Source organism: Carassius auratus, unplaced genomic scaffold (assembly GCF_003368295.1).
Source record: "Carassius auratus strain Wakin unplaced genomic scaffold, ASM336829v1 scaf_tig00013601, whole genome shotgun sequence".
Lineage (NCBI taxonomy): Eukaryota > Metazoa > Chordata > Actinopteri > Cypriniformes > Cyprinidae > Carassius > Carassius auratus.
In genome coordinates, this window is record NW_020524420.1 from 1 (window position 1) to 23,255 (window position 23,255).

General features: G+C 36.9%; 1 pseudogene; it reads right to left on the reverse strand.

The window, feature by feature from the left end:
• Positions 1-2,247: 2,247 nt before the first annotated feature.
• LOC113074075 (unconventional myosin-Vb-like) lies at positions 2,248-22,701 on the reverse strand (annotated as a pseudogene).
• Between the last annotated feature and the right edge of the window lie 554 nt (positions 22,702-23,255).

Sequence of the window (23,255 nt, forward strand, 5' to 3'; positions counted from 1 at the left end):
CAGAAGATGTAGAGAGTTCCTGAACTGTGAAAGAAAGTTTTTATTTCATCATTATGTTAAGCACCTCATCTTCATAATCTTGATCGTCAGTTGATCTACGGTCAAGCACAATATTGGACCTAAATCTGGCCTCTGACACTAGGCCCTCACCTGGGTGCCCACACTTTTTCTGTGCTCACGGTTGTGGCTTTTGGAGCTGGTTGGCAGCCCGGACGTTGATCTTGGAGCTCTTGCTGGTGGCTGAGGGAGGACCAGAGTCTTTACCATCCTGGAAGAGATCTGCAACCAGCTGGAACTGTACAAAACAAAAGACACACACACCAAAACACAACAGACTTTCAGGAAACAAAGAACATTTTGGTAAAGACACAAGAATACATTTGATAAGTGTCACATGAAGAAATTTCGAATGCTTTAAGCTATCCAGTAATATCACAGATAAATCACATCTTACATAACAGACATGAGAACCCCAGATGTTTTTTTTATTATTCCAGCTAGACTAAAATTTGCATAAAATTTGTATTCAGCTCCAGCAGCACTTCAAAGCACACTTGGAATCCCTTTGAAATCCACTCCCTAAGCATCCACCGCAAGGCAGGTACACAGTGTGTTTTAATGCATCCTTAATACCATGATCCTGCCAAGATTCAGGACTCGAAGACAGTATACAGAATACAGATCATTTAACTGCAGTCACTGTAAGAGACAGAGACGCTGGACCAGAGACTAAATACAAATTAAAGGTGCGGACAGCAATGGTATCCAGAGTTGTACAAGGTTGTATAAAAATACTGTGAAATACTATGTTTAAGCTAAAAATTAAATTCATTTCATAAATAAATAAATAAAATCATTTATACTTTTAAATGAATAGATCACCCCAGAATGACAACATTTACTTACCCTAATTTCATTCAAAATAAAAAATTTAATTAGAGTTAGTTTTTTAACCAGATCAGATTTGAGACATTTAGCATTACTTCAAAAATCTAGACAGATTTTGATGTGAAAGGACAACAGGGGCTGGATTTTTTTTATTTATTTTTTGACTGGAGGAAGCAAAATTTTGATCAATGGACTGTTATTTTGTCCCGGAAACTAGTTAAAGTTAAAACATCTTAATGATGGATTTGTTTCTTACGAACACACAGCTTTTCACTTCACTAGATATCAACTGATGGACTGGAGTCGTGTGGATTACTTGTGGATTATCATGATGCTGTTATCAGCTTTTTGAACTCTTATTCTGACGGCACCCATTCACTGCAGAGAATCCATTGGTGAGCAAGCGATGTAGTGTTACATTTCTCCAAAGCTATTTTGATGTAGAAACAAACTCATCTACATCTTTTGGCCAAACCATTCCTATAAGGACATATATGCTTTAAATATTAAAGCATTGAAAGTATTAAGTCGTAATAGTAATAGTAGTAGTAGGAGCAGTCATACTTGAATTTCAAGCGCTAATCAGTGTTAGATCTAATAATAACGATAATAGACATCACTTAGAATATTTAAACAGTAAAAGATCATGTTAAAATATTTGTGTACAACTTAATTAATATGCATGAGCTATGCATTCATCATTTGATCTGTGAAACCCTATGACATTTTAAACCACAATGAAGGCCCTTGTATGAGCACTGTTGATATCCTGAGGAGAACATAGCTGGGAAACATAAAGTAAGAGCAAACTTCTGTCCTAGTGAAAGTTTCATTTTAAACTCGACAGCATTTCAACACTGCCCTGCAGAGAAGGTCTTTCACTTGTAGACGCTGACGTGCTGCTGTCTGCAAATGAACTTCCAGCTCAGATTCCAGTGTATTCTGTTGCTAAGAAACCTCAGGACAAAACACTACGAGAGAGACCAGTATTGACAAAGACAATGGATATACTATTAAATCTTGGTTAAGATGGATCCGGCTGTTCATGTGATTCAGTGCTAGTTGTGGACAAGGACGGGCCTCTGTTTGTCTGAGAACTTTCCTCAGACATTTAACTGCTTTAACAGACCAGAGAGCAAAACATGAAGCTCAAAGAGTGATTCCCATCAGCAGAACATGAAGGAAGCATGAAGTATAAACAGAGGCTCCATCGCTGGAACGGGGATGGACCAATTATTTTCTTTTTTTTTTAAACATAACATTTGACACTTCCAAAAATACCCAGTGCTCACCTGACTGGCCTTGAGGATGTTTATCTGCTCCTCATAAACAGTGTCTCTGTTCTTCTCCAGGAAACCATCAAGACTGGTATTCAACCTGTCAGGGGGGACATAATGTCACAAGTGTTACTCACACATCAGTACCACACTGAAATAACATGCTACATCATTTTTGTCCCCCATATTTTTGTTGCATTCATGATGCATTATTAACCAAATCATTGTGTTGTGTAACACAATTTCACACAAGTGGGTTTCGGTTGGTACAAAACGCATTTACGTCATGTCAAGTTCAGTCCGGGCAAAACAAATCTGTCGAAAGGCTAAAATAGTTGAGAGCTTAGAGTGTAAAAAGCCTTATCTATTTGTAAAAGAGTTTCAGGAAGTTAAGGATGATGCTTTGGTGATATCATGATATCCCAGCAGCATCCTGAAGCCCTATAGTGCACTTAATATAAACTGAACCCACCTTATCTGCAAAGTGTACCACAATGAACGACTTGTTGGACATCCTGGGCTTTTCGAAATGCCCACTGTTTGAATGCTTGCTGTACAGCTTCTGCGCCCAGTTTTGATCCGTTCCTTTAGGCACCTTGTCAGATGCAGTAAAGAAAAAAATACTTTGAACTGGAGGAAACTAAAAAACATAATTTGGGTTACCTGCAGCGGAAATACCATATGATCACCCTTTTGAAGCTGCTCTGATTCATACTCAAAACTTCAAAGAGGCAGCGGTGTTTAAAACTAAACGAGACACTCTGTTCGGAGACCTGTTTAGACAGCATCCCTCTCCAATTCTCTTTATCGCACTTACTATACAACAGCTGTTTTTCTCTCTGCTTGAGACTCACCTTACACTCTTCATCAAGAAGATCCAGAATACCAAGCTTGGGCTTCAATGAGGTCGATGCACGGCTGGTTTATCATAGAAATCTATAAGCGTCCAGGGGATCTGCTCCTTCATATACTCTTCTTGCTCCAGTTTAAACACATGCTGAGGGGTATATGATGTGTATGCATTAGGTAAATGCAACAAATACATTACATTTGAAACTTAATCCAGCCAAGAGTCATGACACCATCACGCAGGTCATTCCTGTCGTGCAGAACATTTTCTAACTTTTTAAAAATGAATTCATTTATATACTATATGAGCTATATATTTAAGAAATGTAATTCTGAAATGTAAATGCAATTCTAAATGCTAAAATATCATGGAAGATGATGTCATTACGCAACTGGCCTTAGTTATTTAAAGTAATAATATAAAAGACTAACAGGATAGAAAGTAGTACTGAAAGCCTTGAAAAGAAAAACAAAAAACTGATTATCAATTTTAAACAATATTCCTGTGTAATTCATTGTGAATTATCCTTTAAGAAATGTCCAGGTTTTTTTATTGTAGATGGGCACTGCACAAAGATAGTTTCATATTTTAAAAATATATATATATTTTTTAACCTTAAATTTAGAATATAACTATATTGGATAGAATATAATTCTATCCAATATATTCATACATTTAAGATAAATATTATACATATTATAATACTGTATATATATATATAATACTGTATGAGTGATATATATAAAATACTGTATGAGTAACCCCAAAGACACTAAATATTTGGATGTACTGATAATTCATTACTGACCGAGTTGAACTGTTGCTGTAGTTTCTCATTGGCGTAGTTAATACAGAACTGCTCAAAGCTGTTTATCTCGAACGTTTCGAATCTGTTGGGAGGACACCACATGTTAACAAAATCATTAAGATTTCCCTTAAAACAAACTCAACACTTCTCTCTGCATCCTTAAGCATGGCAATTCTCTGCTTCTTTACTGTAATGCTGATCAATAAATTCCCCTCTTCGAGGAAGTAATTAGTCCCATGGACAGAAATGCTTACAGGCAACTGCTGACTCTAAAAACTCAATGAGGCTTCAAAGTTTCTAAATCTTTACTTGCATGCCCTCTTATAATCTCAAGCATTACCCGTAGATATCCAGCACACGCGATGAAGGAGTGCTGTTTGGTGGAGGTGTGCAAGGCTTTATTGATGTGTTTCTACGATCCAGTCAAAGAGATGGGCGTAAATGTGTTTGGCCAGGGCGTCTCGGGCATTGACCGCCTGGGCATGCGACATGTTCTTCACGTAGGTCTCGGAAGTGGTCACCAGCTTCCGGCGGCACAGCCAGTGCTCCATCTGCTCCTGCTCTATACCCAGCAGCCGACAGAAATGACGCAAATAAGTGTCGTCCCTCTGCAGGTGCAAAAAGAGATTGCAACGGTTTAGACAAGTGAAGGATAGCCAGCAGTCAGCTAATGTGCTCAAATAAATAACATACAGAAAGACACACTATTTGCTGTGCACTTACATTGATATGGCAGGATTCTCCCATCTCTCTCCGACACAATCTCCACATTCCCCAGGTGCAAGATGGAGGCAATTATCTTAAAGATGCTCATTTGATGGATCTCTTTCACACCTGCACAACACACAGTATCACCATGATAAATATTAAATATTACTGCTACTTGGTGTGTCTTGTTGCAAAGCCTTGGTTAAAGACATGTTTACTGCCGTAGTTCTCACCAAGCATTGAAAGAGCCTGTCTTGTCTTCACAAGGTCCTCAGCGTCATTCACTCCGTCAATAAAAATGTTCTCACCAAGAGACGTGAAGGTAAAGTCTTCTGCGCTGGCTAAAATAAGAAGGTGATTGGACAATTTGAATGAATAAGACTTAAAGATGGTCAGTAGTTGCATTATGATCAAAATCAAGTACATTGCCATTTGAAAGTTTGTCGTCTGCACAAAGAATCCTGAAAAAATGCATCACGGTTTCTCCTAAAACGTTTTTTTCTCTACATTTCTGACAGTATATACCATCATACTACTGCCCAACCATAGTCAATGGTAAATAAAAACACTTCATTTGGCCACTTACTCAAGGAAAGATCTTTAAACTCTGACAGAGAGGATGAAGCACAGAGCTGGTAGAAGATGTGATAGTTCCTCTCGTCCTCAGCCTGTAAAAATAAAGTGTTGTTCAGAACATGGAAAAGCACAAGGGGCTGCAAAACAATCTTAAACTGTCCTTCCTGCGTGAGACGGACCTGAAATACCACTCTGGACTTCTCAAGCAGATATGTTCGCATGTTAGCACCAATGATGTGATATCTCCTATCGAAGCCGATCTGGATGTATTTCCCGAAGCGGCTGCTGTTGTCATTGCGGGTGGTTTTTGCATTTCCAATGGCCTGCACAGATGGAAAAAAGAGAGTTAATTACAGTTGAGTCACTCTTTGCTTGGTTTAATATGAAAAAAGAGGTCATCAAATTACTATGATTAATGCATAATAGAACATAAAAAGCGTGGAGACAGAACTTCACAACAGAGGTTGCAAAATGATTGAGAAGGCTTAACCCTTAAATCCTGTTTGCAGCATCATGTAGAATGAGTTATTATCGTGATATGGATTAATCGTTTGTCGGAGCTGGGGTGTTTATGAGCCAGCTGTAGCATTAGGTTGGTTTATCTCTAGGTTCGGATCCTAAGAGGCCCTTCTATCACCGATGCTCATTTCTGCATTAATGATCTCTCTAAACTGACTGTTGGCACTCAGATTATCTTTCTGCTTCGCTCTTATCTGTTCAAACAGGCCTGCTGATTCTTGAGTTTAATTTCGGAGCCCAAGTGTGACAATGTTGCTATGAGATGGAGTGATGAGTGAAGTGAGGACACCTTTACAGCTGCTGCACACATGATGGAAGCACTTGGTGGTACACGTTTATTAGATTAAATACAAATCATTTTGGTAATGAGTCCTATGCACTGATCTATAATACAGAATTGGATTGCTCATGACGCCATGAAAGTGAAGCCGCCGCGCCGCCATATTGGTAATCCCTAGTGTGCGTAAACGTTCTATTGAATTAATAGGAAATTGTATTATTTTAATGAGAAAACATCACCTAACAAGTCAGTTGAATGTGTCTCAATGGTGCTCTCTGCTGGTAGGGATTAGTAAGATGGCGGATCAAACACTTCGGTGGCTTCACTGTCTGTTGGCAGTTTAGAACGCGATGAGCGATCCAGTTATATATAGATCAGTGGTCCTATGTCATAACATACCTCCATGATGGGGCTGGAGGCCAGTACTTTCTCTTCAATGCTGGTGTCATTTGCTGAACCTCCCACTGTGGCGAAGAAGCGCATGGCGTACTTTGCGGAAACCGTTTTACCGGCTCCAGACTCGCCACTCACGATTATCGACTGGTTCTTTTCATCCCTGCAGATAAAAGTTCAGGTTTACATGTGTGAAGACAGCGGCCCTATGAATATCTGAGATGATATGCATGATAAAGGAAATCCATTGTAAATCCAATGTTTACAGAAATGAGAGGCACATCAAACATATTCATGTTACATATATACTGCATGACACAATATGACCCTCTAATAAAACACAGTCAACAAGCAGGTCCAAAATTCTCAGGAAAATGTGATAATCAAATCATTCTGAATAATTTAGAGAAAATGTATTTATATTAAAATGGACACAGCAAGTAGAAAAACCTGGGGAAACCTAAATGAAGCGGAGTGCCACTTTGACACATTCTTATATAATTGACGTGTTCATGTGTTATTTGTATTTGTTATATTTATTATTTGTGTGTGTGTGTGTGTGTGTGTAAGTCATGATGTCTCCATCTTAAACCTGATGTGCAAATGGCTCTTATGTTGCAAGCGACAAAAACCCCCACATGTAAATACAAAGATTTGAAGAATGATGCTGCGTGTGCTGGGACTATCTGCCCACTCTTCTCATTACGGAGTCAAACTGAACTGATCAGATCAGATCAGATCACTCACAGCTTTCAAAGAATATGATGTCATTTCCTGTTTACAGCCAGTGGAAATCACTAATCTGAAGCCTGAGCTCTTTATCACAAACAAAACTCTGATAGCATACATACGTCTGCAAGATGTCTGTTAAAGATCGCTTAATCTGGAAAACATCTGCCGTGTACAAACATCTGATAGACGTCTATTTAACATCTAATAGGAAATGTCCTATTCTGACTTATTGTAGATGAGCAAACACTCTAAAAAAAACATCATGGAGACGTTAAATAGATGTCTCTGGTGTACGTATGCTGTCAGACAAAGGTGCACTGTGTAATTTTTAGCGGCATCTAGCGATGAGACTGAGAATTGCAACCAACGGCTCAGTGTGAGGGTGTGGTTTTGAAGAGAGGGGGTATGTCTATTATTGTAAGACTATTATTATAAAAAAAATGATCACAAACCTGGCCATCTGTTTGTATGCTTCCTCTGCTACAGCAAATATATGCGGGTCCATGTCCCCCATGTTCTGGCCGCTGTACGCAGTGATGACTTCTTCTCCATAGATATGAAGCTGCTCGTACGGGTTGATGGCCACCAGAACAATCCCTAAGGAGAGAGATTTAAATGGCTTTACACCTACAGCCTATTGCATAAATTAATTCAGACAAAGTCTTGATGACACAGATAAAATAAATGAGTTAATTAAATATTAGGAGACTCTAATCATGGAATGATGTCACAGGAAGCAGAATGATGTGAACGCATGATGAGTCATTCTCAAAGAGACAACACAAGACAGACACACGTCTGTGAAAGTAAACAGTTAAGAGCAAACAGAGGAGTTATGAGGTAATGGCATTGTTGTAACCTGACAGAGACAATAATGGGAATCATTCAGTAATTACAAAGCACAACCGACGGACCCAACAATTAAACAAGACAAACAACAACCGGGCGGTCTTTAGACGTGTAATATCTATGAGACCGTGTGACCATGTGTATATAAAACAACAGATACACTCTTTCTGATTGCCTGAGAGGTCACGTCATCCCGTGTTAGGATTCAAACATACATTACATAATGTGTCTTTTTTCGGAAGAATTTCTCAGTAGAAACAAACAACCCCTCAAATAAGATGCAACCCTAAAATGCCACAACCTATTAACAAGTGCACGCTAAGGGTCTGTCAAACAAGGTCAAAACAAAACAAGTAAAAACTTGAAATGTATTTACTTACAATTCCTGAAAATAAAGTGTTTATCTCACTTTTGGATTTTAGAGCTACCAAAAATGAAGCACATTCCAATAATCAGCCATGTAAAGTGAGTTATCAATTGATGATAATTACTGGACAAATATCAGGTCATTTAAACACAAATAAATGACAAATATATTTGCCAACATATCAGAGACTTTCTCTTTAAGACACACACACACACTGACTTACCGCAGTAAGTGTAAATGTGATTGGACTCGAGGAAGCGGACCTTGAGGTTGTGGAGCACAGCAGGCTCGTGGAGGTAGCTGAGAGCTGTGAGGTCATTCTCTCCTACCAGAATATCAGGATTCCGAAGAAATGGAAGTGGATTGTCTTTGGGACCAATTGAATATTCTAACGTCTAGGAATAGAAAAAGTAATGCCATTAATACTGTAGTAACAGTAGATTCGAAATTGATTGGATTCAAACCACAATGTCAATTAACTCTATGTGCTTCAAGAGTCAAAAAAGTATCTTCTGGCAGACTCAGTGTTCACAAGAGCTTCAATAAGTCATGCTGATCTTTATTTCATCTACCGCTTTATTCAGGTTTCTCCAACGTAGGTCTTTGAAAGTACACTTCGAGAATATGGTGTACAACCTCCTCTCTCAGGGACTGAGAATTTAAACCCACTATTGTTCAGTCTGTTTAAAATCACTGAAAAGTTTTGCGGTAGTTGTTTTCTAGTCTGAACTGGATGAAATCTGATTTTTACAAAACGTTTTTCATTGTTCCAGACCCAGACTTTCTATTTAAATGTATGAAAATCTATCTAAAAATATTTAAAATAGACTACGATAAGCATTACAATATTTATTGTTTGAAAATTATTTATATAAATAGTTTTGATTCTAATTTTCTTTCTTTCTTTATTTACCAATAAAACAATCTGTAAAGTTCATGCTACTTATGTTGGTGAAAGATAAAGTGAAGGGTTAACTCTTACCGTTTCATCTTCTAATTTGAGGTGAAGCACTGTGTCTCCCTCCTTATAATCCTTTATGATTTCAGCCGCCTTCCAGACCTCTTCTGGGTCCGGGATCCAAACCCGGGTGTACTGAAACACAGATGAAAACCAGCTTTAAATACAAGAAACCACTGACATCCCACCATAACGCATATCACATCAAAACAACACACCTGTGTCTATCAATGTAATATGAACATATAGTTTTGTGTCAGAGGACAATGACCCCAGTGGTCATCCATCTTCCCAGTGAGGAACAGAAAAAATAGGAAAAAAGCTGAATACAGAAGAGCTGCAATGCATTTATCAGCAGACTCTGTATATAACTGGAGGATAAGCACTACAGGCCGAAGAGTCGAGAGATTAATTGAACCACAGCAGGATTGAATGCAAAACATGTTTGTAGAATTTGCTATATCCTTCAAATAAAATGCAACTGAATGCTATTTAGAGAAGAAAATTACTCAAATGAGATGCATATGTGTTTATGGTTCCCTCTCCTGAAAAATTATACACTCTAATATAAAAAACTACTGGTTGTATTCAAGTGGTATTCAAGCACATAGTCGTGGAGTTAATATACTAGTAGCCTGATGGACAATTAGTTGGCCATCATGAGACAGAGAGAGGTCTGCAGTTCCCTGCAAAGGACTAATGGAGATGGATTCTCTTCCTGTTAGCCTTGAGCTTTAGTCAAGATATTAAAGAAAAGACAAATAATAATAATAATATTAAACTATACTTCTATTGAATGTCTTCTGCTCCTAGTGATGCTCAATGTCACAATGTTTGTGTGTTGGTGATAAACTGAAAGCAAGCTGAAGGCTTAGAGTATATAATGAGAGAGTGCTGTTATCTCTCCTGAAGGCAGTTAGGAGTCAGTTTCTGTTGGCGTGTGTAAAGAATGCGGCTCTTGACCTTAAAAAAAAAACACAAAAAAAAACAAAAAAAACTCAGTGTGTATAAGCTGCTCAAAGTTTATTAGAAGCACATTCAGTCGCTAAATTCACCCCGACACAGTTGGGGCTTTAGTTCAGCTTTAATAAATTCTTAACTTAATCATTCTCTCAAATTAAGCAGCAACTTGTCAAACACTGTTATAAAGTCCTCGGTATCCTGTTGGAACCAGGATGAATAATATAAGAGATATTTGACCCAAAAAGGAAAATTCGGTCTTCCTTGTGTCGTTCCAAACCTGTATGACTTCATTTCTTCTGTGCAACATAAAAGAACATATTTTGAAGAATGTTTCATGTTTTTTTTTTTTTTTTTTTTTATTCAATGGAAGTCATGATCGAGAGACAGGCTATCCGACCAATCACAATGCCGAATCTGCCATTTTGTCCGACAAACAAACCAGAAAAGAATCGCTTTATGGACTTGAACTTGAAAATGGTGTGTATCGCCGCCTTTCCGTGGTTGAAAAGAGATACTTTCTGATGTTCATTCATGTTTATTTCATGCCATAACTAGTAGTAAAGAGGAAGGAAGATCGGCTGACGAGCCACTTATACTGAGACTCTACATGAAAGAGCCACAAAATAGTATTTATTGTTTGCATTTCTTTAAAAAGGGCAAATTTTGAAAGTTAAGACCACATGTAATCTGTTCTTTCTTGTCTGTCAGTGCATTTTCAGTTTTCTCTTTGGGCCACAATGTATTTTTCACTGCATGATAACATGATGTGTAGTATGACAATGCCATGGCTTGTCGGACATAGCAACAGTAACTAAGGGAGGCGGGTTTTTGTGAAGGGTCAATTGCATACAGTACTGTGGAAAAGACACCTCAGTCCTTCCTATTACACCTGTAAACTCAGAGATTGAACTTTGCACAGTCTTTTCCAAAGAAATCTCTCAGAGCCTTCCCAGCTAATAACAGTGTTTTGAATCCTGTTATAGGCGGAGTGAGAGAAACTGCAAGATGATTTGTAGAAGGGCTGGGCGATATGGCAAAATAAATAAAAATAATAATTCACGAAAAATCTGATAATTTAAATCTTTTTTTCCCCCATGCTACTTAAAATCAGTATTCAATCAGAAACAACAAGCCGAAAAGACAAGTTGGCAAGCGCAGCCATTGTAAACAGTGAAAACATTACATAACATAAAATCTAACATAACATTCTTATCATATTGGATTCAGTTTGTAAAAGTTTGTAAGACTGTCATACGTCTTCATAATTTTTTTTTTCATGGGAGCCGCACTGATAGGGCACAGTCAATCAGAGAGCCACTTTTATTGCATCAAAAAAGTATCAAAAGTTACATCTAGTCACAAATAGCATGTCTTTTTATCAATCTGTCATCCTTGATATGCAATGCAATACAAAAAGGGCTGCGCTAAAAGTCTACATTTGCAAATAATCTGAACATAGTATCAGTACAGTTTAATAGAACGAGCCATCAGTTTACTGATGAGGATCATGTCGCATACCGCAGCATCCAGTGTAGACAACATCACTTTATGTTATCTTTATTTTATAAATGCACAAAGTTTTGTTGTTATTATGTCTGTATACAAAAAAGTAGACCCTTTACAGATTCGATTGATGTATTCATCTTATCTGTATGATCAAAACTAAAGGTGTAATTTAGGTTCTTTTCGGGTTTATCAGGAGAAAATTGCTCATAACGCGTATAAGCGATAATCGACTCCAAAGGGTTAATCAATAATATCGATTTATCGCCCAGCCCTAATTTGGAGATATGAATGAATCGGGTGCTGAATTTAAGTGTGCTGTCTCTGATAGTGTCCATGTGACAGCTTCACATTGAGTTGGTTAAGCACGTGCATCCCTGAATGTCTAAAATGAATGTCAACATTGTATGCAGGCAAAGGTGAATTTTGTTATTCTTGAACAGTGTACTTGTGATCACACCTGAGTTTAACAAAGACATGGCAACTAGCAAAGCCTACATTTTTAAAGTCACACCTGCAGCCTGATTGAGTGCCAATTTATTTGAAACACAAGTAATGGAATATCTCACTGGGATCATATCATGCAATCTGAAAAAATAATAAATAATAATAAAGGACAAAAAAAATGCATGATTTGACGCAATGTAATTTTGTCTCGGTGCGCCGGGAGACGGCATCACAGTATGTTAAGGAGCGTAACATTTCCGTCACACGCTTGAGGTATTCTGCCAATCACAACGCACTGGACAGCTGGCCAATCTGTGTACACCTCACCTTTCAGACCGATGAGCTTTATAAAAATCAACACGTTTCAGAAAGGTGGGGCACAGAGGAACAACAAGTGGTGCAGTATGTGGAAAATATATATATATTTTTTTAACTGCAAACACGTTGCATTACACCAAATACACAAAATAATGTTCTTTTTAGCAAAGTCATATGACCCCTTTAAGGATGTTCAAAGCTACAGCACAAAATATGGCTCAAGAGATGCAAGCAGCTTGATGATATAGAGCTGACAGCACAGACTCATTTTAAACTTTTTAACGGAGCACTGCATAATTTTCATGAAGTGGAAAATAAGTAAGCTCTCCCTCAAGGGTCCAATGTTAGCAACCAGCAAGTCACAATGAGCTACCCACTATTGCTTGACAGTTGAAGAGGGTATTTTTATAATTTATAGAGCAACTTAAAAGATAAAAAAATATGTAAATGCTGTGAGTATAAGATGATTTATTCAACTTCTTAAATGTATGAATGATGCACAATGCATCATTTCAAAACAATCTATATTTATTTTCAAAAAAGAGAAACAAAGCACAACTTTTAAACAAACATTTACCAAAAAACTCTGTTCAAAAGGCTGGGGCCAGTAAGTTAAAAAAAATAAAAAATAGAATGAAATGAAACAAAACAAAAGATTGAGATGATCAGAGTTTTTTTTTAAATTTACCAAAAAAAAAGAAAAAAAAAGAATTCATTTTCTGTCAGAACACAGCAGGTCAAGACAAGGTTTGGTTTAGCTACACTGCCTCATAATGCTTATTTCATGTGTGCCCTCTCACACAAACGAGTTTGCACAACAGTTGCATAAATACTCTGAAATATGGTTTTTAATCTTATCAAACTTTAGCACCTTGGTGCTAAAGTGCATGTCTCGTGGCCTTTGTAGTAATAAAAACCTTACAAAACTAAACTAGACCTAAATAAAAAGGGATGTCCTGTTGTTTAGGATTGTGCTGCGTAACTGGACTGGATCTGTGGCTTGGAAACTACCTTTGACTAAACCTTTGTGCTAGACACACAGAATAATGACTTAAAGGGTTAGTATAACTTACCCTCATGTTGTTCCAAACCCGTAAGACCTCCGTTTATCTTTGGAACACAGTTTAAGATATTTTAGATTTAGTCCGAGAGCTCTCAGTCCCTCCATTGAAGCTGTGTGTACGGTATACTGTCCATGTCCAGAAAGGTAAGAAAAACATCATCAAAGTAGTCCATGTGACATCAGAGGGTCAGTTAGAATTTTTTGAAGCATTGAAAATACATTTTGGCCCAAAAATAACAAAAACTACGACTTTATTCAGCATTTTCTTCTCTTCCGTGTCTGTTGTGAAAGTTCAAAACAAAGCAGTTTGTGATATCGGGTTCGCAAACAAATCATTCAATGTAACCAGATCTTTTTGAATCAGTTCACAAAATCGAACTGAATCGTTTTAAACGGTTCACATCTCTAGTACGCATTAATCCACAAGTGACTTAATCTGTTAACTGTTTTAATGTGGCTGACACTTCCTCGGAGTTCAAACAAACCAATATCCGCGAGTAATTAATTTACTCAAACAGTAAACTGATTGAACTGCTGTGAAGAGAGAACTGAAGATGAACACCGAGCCGAGCCAGAACTGACACAATGACTGGTAAACGGAAGGCTTGAATCAAGGGAATCATCACCAATGATGCCATTACGTCGAGCGCAAAAGGACCGGTGAACGGTTTTCTTCAACCAGTTTATTGAATCGAACTGTTCGAAAGAACTACTGATGATCCGAAAACCGATGCAAACGGTTCTTGACTCGTGAACGAGTAATTATCTGGCTCGGCTCGGTGTTCATCTTCAGTTCTCTCTTCACAGCAGTTCAGTCAGTGTACTGTTTGAGTAAATTAATTACTCGCGGATATTGGTTTGTTTGAACTCAGACATGAATTACGGAGTACATGAATTACTCCGGGATATTGGTTTGTTTGAACTCTGAAGGAGTGTCAGACACATTAAACAAGGTAACAGCTTAAGAAATTTGTGGATTAATGCGCATTGGATACGCGAACCGTTTAAAACAATTCAGTTCGATTTGGTGAACTGGTTCAAAAAGATCCGGTTACATCGAATGATTCGTTCGCGAATTGGATATCACAAACTGATTTGTTTTGAACTCTCTCTCACAACTGGACATGGACGGTATACTGTACACACAGTTTCAATGGAGGGACTGAGAGCTCTCGGACTAAATCTAAAATATTTTAAACTGTGTTCCAAAGACAAACGGAGGTCCTACTGGTTTGGAACAACATGAGGACAAGTTATTAATGACATAATTTTGCTATTTGGGTGAACTAACCCTTTAAAACGGCTGTTGGTTTGTTATCCAAGCAATCTGTTATTACTGATAAAGATCAAAACTGACCAGTTTTAACAGTCATATGAAAAACATATTCAATAGATAAACCCAGGAAACCCGCCCATACGAGAATATTCAAAACACATACACACCTCAAACATTTCAGGAACTCTATGCAAGTACAAGGAATCTGGAATAGGTGTGATGAGCAAAAGTACCTTATTTCCATGAAGACCTGCATCACTTCTGACAATAAGAGCTACAGGCTAAATTAAACTCTTTTGGGAAACTCTCCGGATTTAACAGTCTTCACATATTTAAAGGGAAAGTTCACATAAAATGAAAGTTCTCCCTCAAATCATTTAAACTCATAGAACATTTTATGATGTTTTGTTGATGTTTTAAGACATTTAATGCGCTTTCTTCAATATAACTTAACATGAAATGGTGACTATAGGCTGCCAAGCTCCAATAAGTACAAAATATATTGTGTGCTACATATTAAATTAATAGCTTTATGTGAAAAATAGGCAGAAATGTGCGTTATTCACTGGAAATCTTGTTTTGATGGCTGTAGTACATTCACTTCCATTCTATGGAAAATAGCAACTTGGATACTGTGCAGTAAAACGTGTTGTGTTTTACAGTATGTACTAAATGTCATTCAGGTTTGGAAAATATGATGATTTCATTTCTGGGTGAACTATGAATGCTTTAGGTACATACAGTAGAGATGGGCGTATGTACAGAAAGCAAAATGAATTAACTGAAATATGATGCTATGCCCTCATTATTTTCTCAGTTGCCCTAATATAGAGGTGTTTCAGTAGAGCAGGCCACATGCAAATGCTGCTGCGCAAGACCATCCACTTATTTGGCTTGTAAATCATTCTCCGATGACAAAACATGGGAGTCTATTACGACAGCCTCAGTGGAGGATCGTGACGGGAGGCCTGGGCGCTTTTCTACTTTGTCAAGGAAGCAACAACAATTATGGTGTTGTATGTACTGTACAGTAATGACTAACAAAATATCACTTGTAGCAGCTCATTAAACCATTATAGGGCACAGCATTACAGTAGTGTTCTCAGATCAGCATCACTGTATTTGGGTTAATTAACATAATTAAAATATACAGCAATAAAACAAACATATTTGTTTAAACAGATGTGATGTTTTAAAGAAATCCAATTTCTGGTTCAGGTCTCAGAAAATTTAATAAAGCATATCTAAACTAACTAAGGCTAATTAAAAATCTTTTTTTTTATCATTTTAATTTAAAAAAAATTTTTTTTATTTATTTAATATACAATGTTTGGGGGACAATATTTGGCAGAATGTGGAATTACAGTTTATATACAGAAAATATCTATATATTTTTTTCAATTTTATCAATACTCTTGTGGAGATTTCAGATGATGAAGTTGATACGGCCATGTTCATAATTACGTTTAGTGTTAAACAGCACATGTGTGATACAATCCCATGATATAAACTGAGGCCTAATTTTGGATTTATGAACATAGTGAATGGACAAATGCCTCATTACCAATACAATGACAACATAAAGAACCACGCTATAGGCACAGGAGGGGTGTACCCCAACGAAACAAGAGGGCCTGGGGAGAAACACTGGTCCCCTTTCATACACAAATAATACATTAACACTAATTAATATCACTTTGTGCTCCAGTGCTGAGCATGTCCCATTTTAAAAAGCGCTCAGAGACAAAGAAAGCCCCATCAAAACACACCCATAGTGTCCGTGTGCAATCAGTACTGACTATATAATGTTTCTGTAAACGGACGTGGAAAGATTCAGTTTAAGGTAAAGAATGCATGATTGGCAGATTATGGAAGATTAAGGATAAGAATCAAGTTTTGACAGCTTGTAGTGGCTACATCATCCCTTTATAGCTGCCTGAACCCATATTATGACATCATAACAACTGACATCATAAAAAGACTGGATCTCCTAATGACATGAATGCTGTCTCATCACATACCACCAAGTAAGATGCTTTGCATATATGCTTTACACATGATGTTCAACAATGCACTTGAACAAATCCGTCAAGTCAAATCGAGGGAATGCAGATTGTGAACGTTTTCTTTAGAAACAAAAAGTACTTACACAAAATAATTTCATCCAAATTAAATAATATTAGCTTATCAGACCACATTTTTAAATGTAGAATTATTAGACTGTGAAGCTTCTATAAAGGACTCTGTTATTCACTGGGATTAATAAATACTGGATCCTCAGAGGAAAGCTGAATTTATGAGTTTCTAACACTTGGAATATGTTATAAATGTATACTTGGTTAAAAGCTTAAACAGAAAAATCAATCTGAAACAGGTATGATCTTTGAACCATAAAAGCTGATACTGCATGAAGAAGCAGTGACGGAAACTGATAAAAGCCAAGAAGGGCAACCATTAATCTGACTAGTGTGTGTGTGTGTGTGTGCTATATTGACACAAATAATACAGTACAAGCATCAAACAATTCCGCTGTCTGTGAAGAAGTGTGAGGTTTGGGTTTCATTAGCTCTCAGTGTGGCTTGAAAGACACCGTACTGAAGGCCACAGATAAAGAGAGGAAAAGCTGTGATGGAAGGGAGCTGGTCAGGACTGGGGTCAAACCTGCACGACTGGTTTTGTGCAGTCTCTTGTAGCAGTGTAACAAAACATCCACGTCAGCTTTTTAACTTAGCTGTGAGTGTTTGCGACAGCTCTAAAGATTTTATTTTGGTCAAAAAGGGAAATCAAAGGATCCATAATGATAACAGAAAAAGCAACTTAAAACTGGGTCTGAAAATTGTGGTTAAGGAATCTACTTGTCCCTTAACTAACTGTCACTCACGTTTTTGAAGATAGACTTGAATGTGCATGATACAAACCTACATTTGTATAATTCATGACTGAAAACATTTTGTAACATGATTTTGATGTGCCATTTACATGGTAATGCAATGTCTGATTTTAAAATGGGTTTTAAAGGATGAATTTTGAGATTTTATTTTTTCAAGTGATATATAACTTCTGATGATTTTTAAATGTGATAGAGAAAGGCAACGAATAAGTCTTTTTTTAAACAAAGGTCAAAACTCCTTTTGTAATGTAGATTTCTGAGGGTGCACTCTTGTCATAAATTAATCTATTACTTTTCCTACATAATTTTTAACAAAGAATATTGGTAAAATATATATTTGGGAGTCTTAGACCTTTCCAACGATATATAGTTTGTCAAGATTAGATTAGATTTGATTGTAATATAGTATAGTCACCGTAGGCGTCCCATATTCGGGACGGGGTGACAGTTAATATTCCATGCACATTTGCTATCCAGAGCTACCAGTTTATCAGAAAGATCAGTAGTGTTTGCAAACAACTTATTAATCAATTCCACCAGTGGGGAAAAAAAAAAAAAAAAACCTTCAATTCAACATGAAACATGATTTGCATTTTACAACATTTGTTGTGTTTTCAAGGTAAAACAGGATATTTACAGTAAAGACATAAAATGTTACAAAATATATTTTCATTTCAAATAAATTCTGTTCTTTTGAACTTTCTATTTATTGAAGAATCATGAAAAACAAATTTCGAGGATCTTTTCAGCACTCTAATAACAATAAAAAATGTTTCTTGAGCATCATATCAGTATTTTAAAATGATTTCTGAGGAATTATGTGACACTGAAGACTGGAGTAATGGCTGCTGAAATTTCAATAAATAAATTACATTCAAAAAGACATTTAACTAGAAAAAATTTAATTGTAATCTTTCACAATATTACTGCTTTTAATGTATTTTTGATTATACTGTAATTGTAGTCCTGGTGGTGTGCATAACTGTCCTCAAATCTTACTGCTGAATGTTTGAATGTTAAAAATAAATAAATAAAATTAATTAAATAATTAGAAATCACATTTATGAAAATTTAATAAAATTTAAACATAATTTCATTTCAAATACAATGCACAGATACATTTTTTTAAATAAGAAATCCATTTCATGTTGACTTTAAAGACTGCTTGAATAGAAAGCTAACAATCTAAAAACATTTATAAATAACAGAAACTATTACAAATAAACTATTTTTACACTCCTAGTATATCCCTGTGGGGGAATGGTCAGGTTTCACTGGATTCACTAGACTTTCCCCTTAGGCTTCAGGGTAAAGGGTTAGTTCTGTATCTGTGTCAGACACACCCTGATCACTGCAGAACACGCACAAAAGCCCTACAAGGAAAAGATCAGGTGTTTCCTGGTGGACGCGTCACACTTTTTTTCTTTTCAACCTGTGATCTTTGTCCACGGTCCAGGAATATCTGGCCGATTGTCTGAATCACTCTGAAATCTGACACCAGTACCTGACCAATGATGGATCAGGAGTGAGGCTTTGTAGCAGGGGTTAACAGGTGAACTGCCCCGGGAGACTTCCGGTTAAATTAATGAAAAGTTACAGGAGGAGAGCAGGTGCACCAAATAAAAGGTTTCATAATTTGCACCCCTTTCCCCAATTCTGTATATGGACATAATAAAAACAAATTGGGAGTCCTATATTGCATTGCCTTGGCTGCAGCTCAAACACTATCAACACCGAGATCATGAGCTCGAACACCCAGGAAAAGCGAGAACTGATAATATGTGTACCTTGAACGCAATGCAAGTCACCCTGCAAAAAATCTTCTGCAACATGCATTAAGGTGAACGCATTAAGTGATATATTTCATTACAACTGAGAGATATTGCATATTTACAATACATGTTTTTTGTGTGTTTTTTTTTCCATTTCGTTTGACAATTTTTATAATTTTAACACAAAATGAATATCATTATTATTAACAATATTCACATTTATTACAAAAAATACTGTTTGCTATATAGTTATAAATATGCATTTAAATAAAATGATGTAATTTTCTTCTTGTGTTCGTTTAGTGATTAACACACTGGGATGCACAATAAACATCGGCTGATAATTAATGCGCATCTCGTTCATTATCAGTGTGGATTTGTGCAGCTTGTCTGTGATCAACGGCTCTGTGTAGTAACAGCTGCTCTATGTGAAATCGCGCATCCGATGGAATTTACCGCTGACTGAAGAACCAGCTTTACTGACGACACGCGCATGAATTATCGGCCTATATATATTGTGCACCCCTATTATTTTTACCTTTATTTTTATTTCAATTTTGTCTTAAAAATATTTATTCTAATTTGCAACAAAAATCTTTTATGTTGAAATAATGGTTTATTCAAAAAATAATTACCCCAATACAAAAAAAAAACTATATAAATATCGTAATATATGATATATCATCAAACACCTCAAAATTTAATCAGTATCACCCTGACATCTATGTATTACACTCAAAACCACTGGGTATCATTTAACTTTAAACTGTGCTGATGAAGCCAGGTATGTGAAAACCAGAACTGGTCATAAGCAATTTTTTAAACCAGACGCAATGCAAACTCACATTTCTCTCCCCAGCCCAACACTCACAAGACTCTTGTTACTTAAGCAGTGGCACTAGCCGAACCATGAGTGAATGGAGTGTGATCGCATATCCAGCCCAATACTCCCCCTGGATCTGCACATGACTTGTTTACCTGCCCTGAGGCACTGAGAGACCTCAGCAGTGATGTAACATACAGTTTAATCAAGGAGATGCAGTAATGGAAACAGAAGACAATACATTACAAAAAAGAACCAAGAACAAAAATGTTCAAGGGGTGTTTTGTTTAAAACACCACAAAAGAAGAAAAGACTGCTCACATGGAGTCTACTTGGGCTTAAATACTCTTTTTGTCCATCCCATCAAATCTAGGTTGTGTTGGGGTCAATTCAACAAACCTCCCACCTAAATGAGAGGGGAAGAAACTTCAGCAGGGGTGCATTGTGCCCCAAACTAATCCTGTTTCTGAGACTAATAACCAAAGAAAAGACACAAAGCTCCAACAACATGCTACATGGTAGCTTAACACACTCACAGCAGGCAGCACCAAACAATACAATGTGATTTAATATTAAATGATTTGTCCTTCAAAACGTCTTTTAAAATCTATGTTTTAGGTGGGACCTGTTTTTATACAGTCTAACGAGTGGGACACATCAAAGAGATCAGCCTCTTTAAAAGTAGCAGGTTTGTTAATGAAAAAAAACAGATGGTAAATTGTTCCATTGCTTTCATATAAGATTATCAAAAAAGCAGATTAGCAAGATTAATTAGGAGATGAGAAAGAGGGGGGTGCCACAGATGACTTTGGCTGTATTAAAAAAAAAAGGGGGAAACATCCAGTCCATTCCATCCTCATTGAAACCAGTGGCCACTGGAAAAAATGCTTGACCATCAATCAATACTATTTGTTCTCAGTGTAATCAGTGACACACATGGCAAGGGTGTTACGATGACATCACTGGTTTGGTCTTTTTATGATCCTAAGGTAACAGCACACAATCTAATCATACAACCTGAAAGCTGTGGAATACTTTTAGGGCAAAATATCAGAACAATACCAAAGCACAAAGGCTGAAATATTGGACTGAACTGATGTAATATAAATCCACCCTTGTGGTGACACTATGAGAACAGGCTGAACTGAGCAGTCTGTCCAAGCCTGAAAAAAAAATCATTTTGCATACAAGCCCAAACCAACTTGAGAAATACTGAGTCACCTGCAGCATAAGATGGCCATAAATATTACAAAGGTCTTTCCTAACCTGTAAAATGATATTAACAGCTTTCCCTCTGTGAAATATCTCCACCAGAGGTCAAAATAAAATATATGAATAAACAAATGTCAGTTCATATTTGTGGGATTAGCATAACTGCTGAATTTCTATTACTTTCTCATTTGTACCAATTACTATCTAAATAATCATTTACAGGAAGGCACAGTTAGAAAAAAAAGCATAATAAATAAAATTATGACACACAAACACACACACCACACACACACACACAATATATAAATATAGTAAATGAATTCCCAATAAACTGAAATAGTTGGGGTTTGACAGATAACGTACATCTAAAACGCAAACAAAGGTATTTCCTGTTGCAGCATATTTAGAGAAATATATATATAACACTATCAGAATAACTGAAGTCCTCAAAAGAGGAAGAGCTCGTCATAAAACACTGGCTGTATCTCTTATCTTAGTACGCTGCCTACATAGACGGTATTATGTGACAACAAACACGCATGTGATCGCGCTCAAAGATGCTGTCTAGTTAGGGAGCTCACTCGGTTTTCGAGCATCGCGAACACCGAAACTACCTGCAGACCGAAACCAACAGAAACACACCTGTCTGCGATACTTCCCTTTGTTTTATAGGAAGTTAAAGGCAGTTAAGCAGAACCGCAGGGCGACAAGTAGTTGAATATTACCTTTTGTGAGGTTTTATGATGTTTTGAAATGAATTAAATGATTTTAAGCTAACGTTAGTCTTGCTACATAAAAAAACGAAAATTGGTGAACACGTCGCGTCGTTTACGTTCTCACACAAAATAATAAATTACATATTACTGTCCACCGGTCACATATTATTAACAATTTATTTATCCATTTAATGGTGAAATAAAACTAATTCCAACAACTCACCTTAGAGTAGAGTTCAGTCACAGACATGATCCCAAATACAGCTGCACCCACCAAAACTAGTTACATCAGCAGACGTAAGGTTAAAATATCTCCGTTTGAATACGATGATATTCCCAACAAGTTTTATAATCCAGGTTTTCTGTGTCCTGTCACCATTCCATGTCGTCCCGGTGTGCGTGTTTGTACTTTTGAACTCCCTCTGACGGCTAATGCTAGCGCGTTAGCCGCGCCTGATCGCGGCAGGTGTATGTTCCCATAAATGAAGATGAGTTTGACAAGCCCCTTTCATCTCCTCCACCATAAAAATCAAGCATTAAAAATAAACGATGGCCACGACAACTCACTGAGTTTAGTTTAATGACTTAAATGAACTAGTTAAATGAGAGAAAAATGTGTAAATGTCAAAATGCAGTAGTTGCTGCCCTCCCTTCTTCCCTTCTCCATTGACTCTATCGTGCTGACTGACATGACCGCAGCAGCAGAGGCGCATGGATCAATGGCACAGTTCAGTGTGTCTACAGCGACACCTTCTGGTCAATTACAGCACTGCACGAAAAATAACATGCTCATTGCTCCCGGAAATGAGAATGCCCTGATTAAATGCTGAAGTTTCAAAGAATGTCCGCTTGTTTCTGTTTAAACAGCAATGCGAAAATATTACTAGAGCTTTTAATAAAAGCGTTTGCCTTTGTAAAACTGTCGTTTACAGTGAAATTAGTTCTCAAAACCGAATGAAAACAAATGCAAAGCTACAAGCACTTGCCTCATATAGTTGTACATGAGATGTAATAAATATACATATGTGTGAATGACCAATAACGATGCCAAAAAAAAAAAAAAAAAA